The sequence below is a fragment of the Pararge aegeria genome, chromosome 27, assembly GCF_905163445.1.
Source record: "Pararge aegeria chromosome 27, ilParAegt1.1, whole genome shotgun sequence".
NCBI classification, from domain to species: Eukaryota; Metazoa; Arthropoda; class Insecta; order Lepidoptera; family Nymphalidae; genus Pararge; species Pararge aegeria.
In genome coordinates, this window is record NC_053206.1 from 1,364,607 (window position 1) to 1,381,244 (window position 16,638).

The 16,638-nt window shown below is 36.5% G+C and overlaps 1 protein-coding gene across 1 annotated transcript in view; it reads left to right on the plus strand.

The window, feature by feature from the left end:
* The window catches only part of LOC120635673 (BCL2/adenovirus E1B 19 kDa protein-interacting protein 3), a 42,576-nt gene that overhangs the window by 379 nt on the left and 25,559 nt on the right, over positions 1–16,638 (plus strand). The window lies entirely within an intron of this gene.

Consider the following 16,638-nt stretch of genomic DNA (forward strand, 5'->3'; position numbering starts at 1 on the left):
TTGTGTGATCGTGTTGTTTTGCAACAGCTGTGTCCTTGGAAAGTTAGGAATTCAGTTGTAGGCGGACTATTGATAACTAATTATGCGTTCAACCTTTGGGGTTAGTAATATCGCGATAATAAATACTCCACCTCATTATAATAGCCGATTCTAATAAAAGTACCTGTTTGGCACTAGTTAGTAAGTTGTAAATGCACATCTTTATTTGATCAGATAACAGCTGTTTTCGATTTCACCTCCTCCTACTAATTCATTGTTCCCTGGTACTTTCGTGTTGACTATTTCCGCCATTTGTACTAGGATTCATTATTTTTCCTTTCTACAAAATGAAACTTTAAAGTGAGGAAGTAATAAATATATACAAATTATAGCGATTTAGATTTTATCATATACTATAGTTATATATATTTTATTAAAATTTACATAACGTGCTGCATTGGCACATTAGGATAACTTTTTCCTGTAATGACAAAAATGTAAGATTGGGAATAAATAAATAAATAGCTGTGATTTTTTTTATTACGAAATAACTAACATGTCACTGGTCAATTTGTATGGGTGTGTGGGCTCCTGCTCCATATGTTTTATTTTAGAATGCTTGTTACTAGGTACATTTCTTTGTTTGTTTGTCACACACACACTCGTGCACTATAAAATCTCTACCATAGTTGGAAAATCGTGGCCAAAATTAGCCAATAGCAAATTTTTGTATTATGTTAAAAAACCTCTTTTTTAAATTTGACCGTACTAGCATGTTGAATACAAGTTTCTGAACTTCGCAAGGGCACATCACATGAGATTGGGGTCTTCTATCTCATGGTGGTACAAGCCCATAAAGTATATATTGTCTTACCAATACATTCTTTATGATCCACAGCCTATTAAACACATGGTTTTTATGCGGTATTGTGGCCTGTAAGGACTGTGAAGGAAAACCAGGATCAACAGTTTAACATGCTTTCCAAGGCAAAGATATTGACACTGTGGGTTTAACAATGGGCAATATAAATTAACAATTTCCATACCAACTTTGTTTAGCAAATGCTTGTTTACGGATTGTGCAAAATTAGCGTAACAATAGAATCATTATGCTTATATCTAGAATCTAGACTGCATCTAATTATCATAAATACTGTTATTTATTTAGGTCATACTTTATTTTACCTACTAATTCATTAGAATGAATCTGAAATTTTATTTCCTGTACCTAATAGAAGATATAATGTGGTCAGCTCACCAAACCACATTTGAGCAGGGTGTTGAGTTCAAACTGTATATCTGTGTGTTTTATGCAAAAAGAGTTAGGTTGCAGACATTAGTAGGCATGTTGATGATATTTTTTCCACTACAAGAGGTGAAAGGCTAGTGGCTATAGCTACAACCTAAATAGTTAATTTTGGAAATGATGTTCTTACTCTCTGAAGATTCTTGCATCTTACCGGTGGTAGAATCACTACCAAGTAACAGACAGATTTAAAATTGCAGCCTATTCACCAGGTAAAAGTACCCAGATTATAGGTATATTTTGATATCTTCGAGATGTCTCTTAAAAAGTTCAAAGTTTGTATTAAACGTAAGCTTATAGAAAATTCTATTATAGTATAAAGGACTACGTTATCGATAAAAAAGCTTCGGTGTGAATTATTGCTGAGGTGATAACAAAAAAAAAACACCCGGCTAAGTTTGTTGTGGGCTTCTTCTTAGACCAGGACGCGTTTGGAACCCTCGTAGCTTTAGTTTTAAGATTACGAATATGGTCATCGCCGTCATCTCACTACCGTGTAATTCTCATGTACGCATCAAAAGTGCCATCTATGGGCCTACTTGAATAAAGATATTTTTGACTTTGGTATCGGGGAAGACGGAAGATGGGAGGCCATTCCAGGCCTTTGCGGTGCGGATCAGAAAGGAAGCAAAACGCTTCGTACTTCTAGATGGTATTTCAACAACGTAACGGTGCAGATTCTTTCGGTGCTTCGCAGTTCGATGTTAGATTTGAGATGGTTTAACCAAATCGAATAGCTCCTGAGCACACTCTTCAAAATCTACTATTAACTTTGATAGAAAAGGTGGGAGTACTCCGATATACTGAATACATAACGTAAACCTTTCGCGCGTACAGACGTGAATTTCTGTTGTGTGCCTATACAGTGAGTCTATCTTTGTTACATATTTTATATATTTGACCGCCGATTGGCGCAGTGGACAGCGATCCTGCTTTCTGAGTCCAAGGTCGTGGGTTCGATTCCCACAACCGGAAAATGCTTGTGGGATGAACATGAAAATTCTTCGATGTCTGGGAGTTTATATGTATATTATTCATAAAAATATACATCAGTCATCTAAGTACCCATAACATAAGCTACGCTTACTTTGGGGATAGATGGCGATGTGTGAATTGTCGTAGTATATTTATTTATTTATTATTATATTAATATACACTACCTTCCGCATGGGTCACTCTGCTTATTATTGGAAAGCGTTTTCAGTAGTAGTTTTTCAGTTTCTCGCGCTTAGACAGACAGACAGACGCGGCGGCAGACTTTGTTTTATAATATAAATAATAAATAAATAAATATACTACGACAATTCACACATCGCCATCTATAAATTACCTGAAATATAACGATTTTAGTTAAATTTATCATATCGACTTATAAAGTCATCATTGTTATCTACAAAAAAGTCCAGGAAGCTGTTAGTCGTAACGGTTATGGTTAAGTCACAATAACCGTTTTTTGTTTTAATATGTCAATCGCATTCCTAACATGATATCAATCATTGTCCAAATAAATAGTTTTATAATTAAGAAGCAGTGGGTGGACGCTCTACTTTGCTTTCGGAAGGTCGAGTTCGAATCCCAGCACCTCTAACTTTTCTAAGTTATGTGCATTTTAGGTAATTTAAATATCACTTGTTTCAACGGCGAATGAAAACATCGTGAGGAAACCTGCACGCTTGAGAGGTCTACATAATGTTCTCAAAGGTGTGTAGAGTCCATCAATCCGCGCTGCGCCTTAACCCCTTCTCATTTTCGGACCATACCCGTGCCCTGTAGTTGGACAGTAATAGGTTGCTATGATGTTTATGATAATGTACCCGCAAACTTCTTTATAAATTATTCAAATTGGACCGGACCTATCGTTTAGAAAGTTACGACGGCTATAGAAATGCTAAAAGCAAGAAAAATGTCGCGGACCGCCCGGACACGTATTAGATGGGAAATAAAACTGGACCCGGTAGGTGGCGCTGCAATTAGGTTCGAGGATTTTTAATATATTAAAACCTGTTATAATCGATTTGTTGCAGACATTAATAGATTTTGAATATAAATCCCGCGATGTCCTTTTTTATGTTTATAGACGAGCGCTTGACTGCAATCACACCTGATGGTAAGCGATGATGCAGCCTAAGGCGGAGCGCGCTTGCCTAGAAGATGCCTATTCACTCTTGATTTGAAGGTACTCATATTGTAGGCACTAGGGAAAATGGAAGCTGGAAGGGCATTCCAGATCCTAGCGGTGCGGATCAGAAACGTAGATGCGAAGCGATTCGTACGCGTCCGCGGTATATCGACCACGTAGGGATGCAGATCATTACGGTGCCTCGCGGTTCGATGGTGAAAAGGCGCGGGGGAAATAGATCAAATAGTTGTTGAGCACACACTCCGAAATATATCCTATAGAATACCGAAAGGCAGGCAACCTTGCGACGATGTTCCAAACTCTGAAGTTTTTTATTGGCTAGGTCACCGATGAGCCTTCTAGCACGGCGATCCACCGAATCCAGGGCATCAAGCTGATACTTGGCAGAGCCGTCCCATAAATGGGAACAGTAGTCCATGCACGATCGAACTTGAGCTTGGTACAAGGTGAGAAGCTGTGCTGAAGTACCGCTTGACCTTATTGAGGATGCCAAGTTTCTTGCCAGCTGTTTTTGCCCCGGATTCGATGTATTGTCCGAAGTGGAGGTTGGACAATACATTGACTGGATGCTCTTTCCAGTAACACTACAAGTAAATTGTATTTACATGACTCAACACTGTTAATAGTATCAACAAATTTGTCTACTCAGCGTGTAGTTTACACATGTGTTTATCCCATAAGCCGATTTACGCGTTTAACTCCTTTTAGATAATAAATAATAAATATACTACGACAATACACATCGCCATCTAGCCCCAAAGTAAACGTTATCTTGTGTTATGGGTACTAAGATGAGTGATGAATATTTTTATGAATAACTAGCTATTGCCCGCGACTTTTAGATAATAAATAATAAATATACTACGACAATACACATCGCCATCTAGCCCCAAAGTAAGCGTTAGCTTGTGTTATGGGTACTAAGATGACTGATGAATATTTTTATGAATAACTAGCTGTTGCCCGCGACTTCGTCTGCGTTTGTTTTCGTTTTTTGAGACACATGGACATTCAATTTAGGTTTAGTTGTACTGAAATTTTCAAGTTGTGTATTCTTATAAAAAAAAAATCTATTCGCATAAACAATATCTGAAAAGAACTGTCTGACCAGTCTCAGCTCCCCCTATCACTTACAAAAAATAGTAATCGTTATGGGACGAATCGAAATCGCATTGTTAGTTGATTTATATGCTAAAGGTCAACGAAGAATATTTCTATCATTCTTTATATAGTCCTTGTGTAAAACCGTCAAACTTTTTCATCACCTCTCCCAAACGAACTGAGCATATTTTCGGAATAAAAAGTATCCTATATTACTTCTATTACCTCCAGGAATATGTTTCCAAAGTTTCATGATGATCGGTTCAGTAGTTTTTGCGTGAAAGCGTAACAAACAAACTTACATTGACATTTATAATATTAGTAGGGATATTATGTGTGTAAAGACGGCCGATTGGCGCAGTTTGCAGCGATCCTGCTTTCTAAGTCCAAGGCCGTGGGCTCGATTCCCACAACTGGAAAATGTTCGTGTGTTGAGCATGAATGTTTTTCAGTGTCTGGGTGTTTATATGTATATTCTAAGTATTTATGTATATTATTTATGAAAATATTCAACAGTCATCTTAGTACCCATAACACAAGCTACGCTTACTTTGGGGCTAGATGGCGATGTATTGTCGTAATATATTTTTTTTTTTATTTTTTTATTTTATGTCCTTAAAGTTGAAATACCTAAAGTATTTGTCGGCCGACTGGCGCAGTGGGCAGCGACGCTGTTTTTCTGAGTCCAAGGCCGTGGGTGCTTTCTGAGTGGGGCCGTGGCCGTGGAAAATGTTTGTGTGATAAGCATGAATGTTATTCAGAGTCCCTCCCGAAAGTGACGTCGAACGCCTACCCAATGCGCAATCACGGCTATAATCTCTGATTACAACCATTTTGCTGCCCAAAGACTTAAATAATAACTAAAAATATTTTTCTCGATCTCTGTAACGGATCTCGGTAATGGATCCCTCTACGGCTATTTCAGGAGAGTGAGAAATTATTTATCTGTAGCTTTAGGTTTAAGTTGGCGTACGAAGTTATCACCATCCCCTTACAATTATGTAAACATATATGTAAGAACGCTTCATAAGTGCCTGTGATAGGCGTACATGAATAAAGAAATTTTGATTTTTTTTTATACGGAAAAATGCACGATCTCGGATTCGATTGGTTACGTAAGTCAATAGACACGTTATTACGTTTTACGTTTTAATTATCTCGGCGGGTTTTACGCGCTACTTGCATAAGTGTTATCTGTTAAGAGAATCACGCGTTCTTTTTAGGGTTCCCCGACAAAAAATGGTAAAAAACCTATGGCGTTACCAACAGATGGCGTTCGCGTACCTAACAGCTCCACAGAAAACATTAATCTACTAGATGGTAGAGGGCGTTAGCTGCTACTTTTTAATTGGCTGTATTAAATAATAATTAGAACTTTTCGCAGCATTCGAGAGACACTGATCGGGCACTCAGCAGCACCCGCGTAGGGACTGTTATGGTAGTTACGTCTTAATATAGATTCCTGAGCGGGTAGTGGGGTACCGTACACATTAATAATATGGAAAATAATTACAGTTACTTAAGAGCTACCACGGAATTGATAGAAAAGTAGATCAAATAACAGTTTAAAAAAAAACAAGCTAGGTATTATAAATAAACCAAACTAATAGTAAAAGTAGAAAATATACTGTTTTTTAGTTTTTTTAAACTATTATTTATATGGATTTAATTAATTTATGGGTAGTTAAACAAATAAAAGGAAATTTGTCCTCCGCCAGTGGCGACTGTAGCGGTTACTCACTGCTCGGTTTTTATACCAATTGCACCTTGCATTTTGCTAATGTCTATTGCGCGGTTTCCTCAAACGTTAGCACATAGCCTGTTAACACTTTGATTAGTGATAAAGCGAGTTCATTCAATTTCTTCTAGATTTACAGGGAGGAGCAGTTTCCCTCCCCTGGCCCCCCCTGGGTACGCCGATGTTCTTTAGTCTATGATGTGTCGTGCCAATAAAAATGTTCTGACTCGGCCTACTAGCGGATACTAATGTACCCACAACGCTGGTATTCATTCTGTCAGTACCTACCGAGTTAAGGGAAGTCCTGTTAAAGAATGACATATTAGAAGAAAAACAAAAAGAAAGAAAATTTTATTTCATTATAATATTAGAGCTATGTATATGCTATGTATTCCACGCCAGTGTATAAAATTACTCTACGTCCTTTCAAATATCTCTATGCCATAAGATACACCTTAGGATAAGATATGCCTTAGGAATTTTATGTTTTCGCAGGACCAAAAGTAGCCTATTTTACTATCCATAGCCTGTACGCATGAATACAATTATGTCATTTTTTTTACAATGTACATAGTTTCTATCATCATCGTTGCTATAAACAATTGACACTAGAGTCACTTTTCACTGCACTTCATACTTGAAGAAAACATGTAAATGTATTATTGTATAGCAGCTGTCCACGCGGACGAATTGCTCACTCAAGTAAGAGAGAGACAGATGTCGAACGCTGCCGAGCGCGGAGGCCGATTGTGCCTCTTTGTCGCTCGTTCCGCGCTCTCGCTTGCACTTCAAGTCTTAAATGGAACGCCTCAGAGCGAGGTAACGCCGCATGTTGTCATGTTTTTTCGTGCGTGCAGCCGGCTCCATCGAATTATAAGACGTTGTCACGTCAAAAATGAAACATATTTTCGCTTTTAAAATATTAGTAACCTATGTTACGGTCCGTCCTTTCAACTGTCTCTATACTTAATATCAAGTCAGTCGATTGCTAAGATAGAGCATAAAAGAAGGACGAACAAAAAAACAATTAAACATACTCTCGCATTTATAATATTATAGGTAGTTCTTCCTCCCCTGTTTTTTCCCCTGGGATAAAAAAAATAATCTATATCACTCTTCGGCCTTTTCAAGTAACTATAAAAATAATTAAAGAAATGGACATAATACACGTAATTAAATTTTGAATACTAATAGACTCATTATCGGGCAAACAAGTTTCACCCAACATAAAAATTTGAGATTTTAGTACAATTGAATCAATTAAATCACCGGAATGAGCCCGCAGACTTTGATATTCAAACCTTCTAGGTAAATTCAGGGTGGCGGTTTTTTGTGACGGTGTGCGCGCGCCGTAAAAATTTACTCTCATCATTTTTCCCCAACTTCGAAAATCTTACCCCTTTATAATATTAGCATAGATTATGTGTTCATCCCAACAATTCGTCTCTGATGGATCTAAAATGGCACACAATAACTTCTATATATAGAATGGGTCTTTGCTCGCAATTTAGTAATTGGGATCAATTTAGTTCTGCAGCTTCGGTTTATTGGGCGTGGGGTTCAGTTACTAGGCGGGCGAAATAATGCGAGTATATTAAGTGAGACCAAAAATTATTCTCGACTGGCCGGGTACTTCGCCTGCGTAGAACTTCATATCTCCTTCATTATTTTCATCATCATATCATCCCATTGCCAGCCCATTACAGGGCATGGGACTCCTCCCACAATGAGAAGGGCTTAAGGCCGCAGTCCACCGAGCTGGCAAAGTGCGACTTGGTGGACCCCACACACCTTTGAGAATTTTATGGAGAACTCTCACGCGTGCAGGCTTCCTCAAAATAAGTGGGTGAAAGTAAAATTATAAGTGTAAAAGACATGCGTACCACATTTCAAAGCTGTCTGCCCGCGGCTTAGCTCGTAAACAATTTTCCCTCGGGAACTTTTTCGGGACGGCCGACTGGCGCAGTGGGCAGCGACCCTGCTTTCTGAGTCCAAGGCCGTGGGTTCGATTCCCACAACTGGAAAATGTTTGTGTGATGAGCATTAAGTGTTTTTCAGTGTCTGGGTGTTTATATGTATTTTCTAAGTATTTATGTATATATAATTCATAAAAATATCCATCAGTCATCTTAGTACCCATAACACAAGCTACGCTTACTTTGGGGCTAGGTGGCGATGTGTGTATGGTCGTAGTATATTTATTTATTTATTTAACTACTTTAAGGAATCTGGATTAAGGGTAGCCTTGTTATCTTCCATGTATGTGATTAAGTAACAAACATCCACACTTTCACATTTATAATATAAATAAAAAATATATAGTAGGAAAAGTAAGGAAGTAGAATATGTAGGACAAGAAACGTGTTTGTTTTGCTCGCTCTTAATAAAGGTGATACTCTGTAGAGTTTTTTTATTGTACGGCGATGGTACGAAACCCTCTTTGTTTGTGAATACAATTCAGACTGAACCGGTTTCTAAAACAGCTTTTGTCTTGAAATTAGCTTTTTTTATATGTTATTTGAGCAAGCTTTCATCGCGCGTCGATCGAAAGTACCAGGCAGTCATAGCAGTTTAGGAGTTTTATCCCCTTATGGGTCCGTTGACCCGTCGAGACGTCTAGGTGCCTTTGACCTTCGAACACGTAACCTGTACATTTGAATTTATGTCCCTGGCTCCGGATCGATAAACCCGCTTGTGTATTATGTTTTTCTGGTAGGTAGACTCTTTGTGTTGTTGCGCTTTTGTTTAGTTAAATTAAACCAATGGTTTAAAATAATATGATTCCGTTACTAATTGATGTAAACGATACTAATCTAACCTAAGATAGTAATAAATAGGCAGATTTTATCTTATCTTTGCAACATTGTTTGAGTTTTCATATTTACGTATTTTCAACCTTGATTTCAATGTTATGGAAACAAAGCAATTTAAACTTAAAGTTTAACTTTTCAATAGAAAGTACCTAAAAATCCATTGTTTACGTATATGGGGTATGTTTACGTATCCATTTTTCTAATAAAAATAGTAATCATTGAGTCACAAACAGTTTACGTAGGTACAAAAAAAAACTTGACCTTCCACGAAATTGAGGAAAGAGAATAAACCGGATTGCTCGAAACTATTAAGCATTGGAAAATCGTCTTAGTTGGTATAATAATAAAAAGTCTATTCAAAAATTAGTATTTAATTGAAAGTTAAATAAAGATTTTTGTAGTTATTCCCTACCTACATATTAAATTTTGTGAAATCTATTTTTTGAGAATCACACAACACGGAAGATTGCAAAATATAAACGTATTACAGTAGTCTGATAATCTATTGACTTCAAAATACACTCGTAGTTTGTATTCTGACAATCTGTTGACAACAAATTCAAATTCAAAAATGACCATCTCACAGTCTAGTTAATGTTGAGCTATGCAGTAATATCAATTCATATCCAAGCTTTTTTTATCATACATGTAATCCTTAATATTATAATAGGATTGTTCTATAAGCTTGCGTTTTATATAAACTTATTGAGAGAGATCTCAAGGATTTCATCTGGTAATTTGTTATAAAAAGATATAATGAAGATATTAATATAATTTTTTAATTTTCTTCCTCTTAGGGTGCCGTTTCCTTATGAGGGTTGGCAACCATTAGGGCTTTCTCTACTTTGGACAACGCTGCTCTAAATAATGATTTGGTTCTTTTTTTTAACCATTGTCGTAGGTTTTTGAGCCATGATATTCTTCTCCGGCTAGACCTTCGGCCTGCCACTTTAGCTTGTATGATGCATATCGCTATCGTTTGTTACGCTTTCACGCAAAAACTACTTAACCGATCCTCATGAAACTTTTTACACATAGTCTTGGAAGTGTTAGAAGTAATATAGTATACTTTTTATCCCGACATTAAGCTCGGTTCCATTAGGAGAGGGGATGAAAGTGTTTGAGGTTTTTACACCATAACTCCGATAAATTATAACAGATTTCAATAATTATTTTTGTATTATAGAGGTTATATTATGTGTTTTATTATGCCCAAAATTTGTGTAGGTCTGAATGTAGTTGGAGATAGAGGACAGAACTCCTCAGCGGACACCAGCAAACCCCACATTTAAGGCTTAGCGATACTGAATAATTTAATTTTTTTTTAGAACTACAATTAAATTGAATGCGACATCAAAAAACAAAATCAAACGCAAACGAAGTCGCGGGAAACAGCTAGTTATATATATTTGGAAGGCCGATTGGCGCAGTTTGCAGCGACCCTGCTTTCTGAGTCCAAGGCCGTGGGTTCGATTCCCACAACTGGAAAATGTTTGCGTGATGAGCATGAATGTTTTTCAGTGTCTGGGTGTTTTTATATCACATATTAGTATTTATGTATATTATTCATTAAAATATTTATCAGTCATCTCAGTACCCATAACACACGCTTACTTTGGGGCTAGATGGCGATGTGTGCGTTGTATATAAATTAAATATATTAGTTTATTTTTATTATTATGTACTTTTGATCTATTTGTGTACACTAGTTTATGTATTAGTATGTAGTTATTCGAATGTATGTATTTCAAAATTTTTTACCACCCGCAGTATATTCTCCTCTTCTTTTTATTTTTTTAATAATACCCATACCCTCTTCTTCTTCTTTCTCTGGGCTTGTCTGCGTACTTGGTCGGCCGGAACCTTCCGTTGTACGTAGGTGCATACCATCTGTGCACGCCACTGTCTGTGGTGGGCGGTTAAAATAGCTCATTGTTTTGTTTTAGCGATCATTAAACGTTTAATTTCGTAGGAACAGCCGCCGGTACTCTACTGATAAGAATTGATAGCGCTGGCAAGTCAGACATGTGTTCCGATACGAGAATTTTGACCTTATGATATTAAACGGTGAAAGAAAACATCGTGAGGGGAGAACCTGCCAGTCTGAGAGTTCTCAATAATGTTCTCAAAGTCTAATACCCTTTGTCACTAACAACAGTATTGGATACAAGCAGGCGTTACTTTGCGGAAATCCATAATATATTAAGACAACAATTATATTCATTGTAAAGTCAACATCTCCTGAGGATGCTCCGGTTTCGGAGCGAAACGTGCGTAGAGGGTACATTGCCGAGGATCTGTTTGGTGTGGAGTATACGGATTGAAGTAATTATAAATTACACCATACAGATTCTCCTGCTGTTCGCGGAGTGTAGCAAATTAAGCTTAATTTTCATAATATACTAACAACAGTATACGTTGTTTTGTTAGGTATACCGTTTAGTATGTTATATTTGTTTAGTAACGCCTTCACTCTCGTCACTTTCTACCCTTTGGGTGCGGAACCCATTAAAAAAAAATAAAACACACATCACACGACATCTAGCCCTAATTTAAGCCTAGCTTGTGTTATGGGTACTAAGATGACTGATGAATATTTTTTCATACATAAATACTTAGAATGTACATATAAACACCCAGCCACTGAAAAACATTTATGCTCATCACACAAACATTTTCCAGTAGTGGGAATCGAACCCACGGCCTTGGACTCAGAAAGCAGGGTCGCTACAAACTGTGCCAATCGGCCGTCAAATGACGTAGGTATTGTGTTTACTAGAAATATATTAAAAACTAAAAATAATTCTCTTATCAGACTACCTTATCACCATATAGAGTAATTATTAAGAACCATTACCTACTGTTGTTCCATTTAAAATATCATCAAAATACGGTACTACGTCAACATTTCAATAACAAAGTGTAATTAATGCTATCATTATTATCATTAGGGATAAGACTGTACATTAAAGATGACTTGTCGACTAAAAACAATCCTTAGTTTTGGCAGCCCTATAAAACAGTTTCATATTATTAATTGGCGGTATTTAAAAAATGCAACGTGCATTCGAAATTCGAAATCACTTAGTGCGGTCAATGCACGCGCGTCATTCTTCACGCGACCTTGGTCGAGTGAGGACGTGTTTACCGTCTGATAAAACGAGATGTGAATAAACAGTATTATCTCCGCATTAGCATCTCTTATTTGTTAGGAAACCCGTGCAAAATTATTACAAATCATTGTTATTTACTGATAATATAGCGTTTATGACGCTACTATGTCTATATTCTAGTAACACTTTTTTATTACGGTTATTTAGTTTTTTCCACAAAAACTATTAAAAACTATTTTTCTCGATTTTTTAAAAGTTCAGAAGGAGCACCACGCGGCTCACCTCTGTAGGTACTTTCTACGGCGTTTACATACCTACGGTTTTACGAAGTAACGCGTGCTTTTATCCAATAGTTGAAAAAAAATAAATAATAAACTTTTAATCCTTTGAAACACAAAATACCAAACGTTATAGCAAGAATCATAGACAACTTAGGTTTTATGAATGAAAATCGATTGGTGAAAGGAAATATTTATACCTGGAATCTCAATCTTACTTTGGCATTGCTTTGTTTTTCGTTAGTGAAGACAGACAGAGTTCTTTACATGGATATACTGTTATTTATTTTTGTATAGATTTGATTTTATTGTACACGATTTAGTATAGGACCTCGGCTACGTTCATAACCCATTCCATTGTTACTGCGTGCATGCTTCCTTATCAGATTCAATGTAATCGCCTTGCTCGAGTGGGTGCAATTAAATTGGTTAAACAAACTTATTAAAATTTAGGTCGAACGCCCTACAAATAGTCCTTATTGTTTAGTTTTGAGTGTCCAATGTTTAAACTATGATTAAATTTATACTAGCCGTAAACTAAGTAGGAGACTCGTGGGTACAAAGTTAAGAAAAATATAACGTGTGTGTACTTATGTACACGCGTTAGAAGTTATACTTCTTTGGCGTGACAAGATAATTTTTTTTTCAAAAACCAAAAGTTTTTTTTTAAATTTTATCTTTCGCATTATTCTACGTGTGTAGAAAAAACGACACTAACAATAAAAAAACCTTAGTAATATAAACCTTAGTAAATCCTTGTAGAAAAACTAAAATGTTGACTATAGCTAACTTCATGGTGTCGGTTTTTTGTGACGGTGTGCGCGCGCATCGTAAAAAATTACTCTCACCATTTTCCCCTACCGCGCCAAAAGAAGTATAACTTCAACAAGCAATTTTCAGATTTATCATTGTCGGGAGTCGAACCTTTTCGATTTTCGGGAATCGAAATAGTGTCTGGTGAGTGGTTTCGGCCGTGGCTAGTTAGCGCCCTACCGGCAAATACTGCCAACTGAGATTGCAGTAGGGCTGGCTAACCTGTAGTGAAATGAAAAAAAAAAACTTAAGTCTATCTGCAATCTCTCAAATTTCGAATCTTTGCTGAAGTGGATATTTACAAACGGTTCAATATACTTAGGAAATAATTTAAGACATACATGCATCTCCTCTGCATACGTGTTGCCCTAGTACTTGACGGTCAAATATCTACGTACCTGGCCTTGCAACAAACTTATGATCGAAGTCACCTACTAAGGATTCAATGTTTTTTTTATATAGAAGCAATTAACAGTACCTTGCTAACCGGAAATCGACCTGGGATTGAAGCTATGTTAGCTTTAACATCCTTGCGCCACAGAGGGTATCGTATGTCATTTACATGCAGTTCAGTATCCTCTGAGTTGTTGTGAGAAAGATGCGAACATGCGAGAATGTCTTCATCACTCGTGTTGTCCTAGTACTTATCGGTCAGTCATCTACTTACCTGGTAGGATTGCGCCTAGCCGCAACCGAAGCTACTCCCAATTACCTACTTAGATCTGAAATATCACCTGTCATAGCTTTTGTAGTAGAGTAGTAGTAGTTTTTTTTGTTACAGAGCTCGTTGCGGGTAGTATTATCGCCATGCTTATTTCTGCCGCTGAACAGCATGGTTCCAGTCTGAAGAGCGTGGTTTCCAGTGTAACACAGCATTGCAACAATGCTGCTTTAAGCGGTGGAAATAAGCACGGTGTCACAAAAAGATCTACTACTACTGATGGACACAGGGCGGCACTTTATTTCGCTTACCTTGCTCTAGGCCATCTTTTTGGTTTGTAAAAAAAAAAGTTAGTCATAGCAATCATTACACCTTTGAGGTTATCATATTATGTCATTTACATGCGGTTCAATACACGCCGGGTTGTTTTGGAAGTGCGCCAGAACAGGAAGCATCTCCTCACTACACGTGTTTTCCTAGTACTTTCATGTCATCATCGGTTAATTTAGAAAGTAAATTGACGTCTAAATTTAACCTCACAAATACTTCTGCATTTTTTTGATTCATTAAATTTTATTATCTTCTTTGTTTCCTGACGAAGAAGAAGGCAACTAAAAAAAAAATTAATTAATAATTAAAAAAAAAAAAACTAAAAAACACGTTTGATGTAAAAAATCAAACTAATTTCTACCTTCTTAGTTTAGTTTATTTATAAAAGCGTGTTTTTTTAAGTTTGTCTCAAATTATCATTTTTATTAGAGCAAAATGAATCGGTAACACATTCGCCATCACATTTGATAAATATGAGAGAAATCGGCTAAAGATAATGGTTGGAAATTTAAATTAACAAAAATCTTATTTTTTCAAATAAAAAAATGGATAAATCTCAAGTTAGTGTATTGTCATAGCTCCTCGATGTATCTACAAAGTTTGAACGGAATCAGACCGTTTGAAGAGGGTCAAAATAAAGTCCAAAGGGAGTACAAACATACAAACAAACATATAAGTGAAGCTGTTAAAAAGCGTCTAAAAATTAACCTTTTAAAATGGAACTTTTACTAGATTCACTGAGTCCATCAGTTGCTTTTGGACCTAATGTCACTTGTTTTAGAGTCGCAAATCCCTAACTATGATTTTGGTTTTACAAACGTTCTGTCAAAATTCAAAATCAAAATTCAAAAATGTTTTATTCATGTAGACCTTATCACAGGCACTTATGAAGCGTTCATACATTTAACATGTAACACTAATGTTAGTGATGGTGATAACTGCATTCGTTAACTTAAAACTAAAGCTAGGAGGGTTCCAAACGCGCCCTGGTCTAAGAAGAGCCCGCAACAAACTCAGCAAGGATTTTTTCTTTTTATCACCAATGGTGATTCACCATCTCACAGTCGAGTTTCATTCATTCATACCTAAGCTTTTTTTATCATACATGTAATCCTTAATATTATAATAGGACTTTTCTATAAGCTTACGTTTTATGTAAACTTTGAACTTATTGAGAGACATCTCAAGGATTTCATCTGGTAATTTGTTATAAAACAATATACAATTACCCTTAAATGAATTACTAATTTTATGCAGCCTAGTAAACTGCACTACAAGTTTATTTTTACTTCTAATATTAATATTGTAACAGTCCACTTTCTTTTTAAATTTTGTTATATTTTTATACACATAAATTAAATTGTCAGATATGATTATGTCCAATGTGGAAATCCCGAGCTAAAAAAGATATATTTTACTCCCATAACCGAAAAGAACTCCTCGATTGCGAGTGACCGAATCATATACAAAGGCGGCTGATATGACAATCGATGTTTACGTCTAAACCTCCCCTCCCCCTACACTCCTCTAACTGAGAACGGACAAAGACTGCGCCCGCGCAGTGAATCACGTATGCCCTTCACCTCCCGAGTCAACGCGGTTATATACAGCCGTACTGACATATTTATAGAATCGCTAACCGGTTTTAACGACCTCTCAAGATTTCGAGCTCATAAAAGGACTATTAGAAATTCGGCATCCTTATTTCTTCATGCAAGTTCCAGTAGTAGGGCTTTCAGTGACCAGTGGCGTGCATAATTCAAAATTCAAAATTCATTTATTTCAAGTAGGCCTAATAATATAAGCACTTTTGAAACGTCAAGTATGTGTGTGTGTAGTGACTCTACCACCGGTTCGGAAGGCAGATTCCACCGAGAAGAAGCCGGCAAGAAACTCAGCAGTTGCTTTTTTCCAATATCAACAATTTACATTTTACTTTATAAATTCATTTTTTTGTCTTGTGAGAGATGAATATAGCATAAAGTTTGTGACCAGTGTATGTTTAAAGCGGGGAGCTGGCATAAAATGGGAACATCCTCCTACTATAAGAGTTATATCAAGTTATAGGTAGGCAGTGCTTTTACGATAGTATGAAGTGAACTTCACTGTCTGTGTTCCTTATATTTTATCTATCAGCACTGTAAAACCAATAAGAAAATTGACGAATTTAACTGTTTTGGCCTAGATGGCGATGTGTGTATTGTCGTAGTAAATTTATTTATTTAGTAAATAAATAATAAATAAATAAATATACTACGACAATACACACATCGCCACCTAGCCCCAAAGTAAGCGTAGCTTGTGTTATAGGTACTAAGATGACTGATGAATATTTTTATGTATTTATATATACATAAATAATAAGA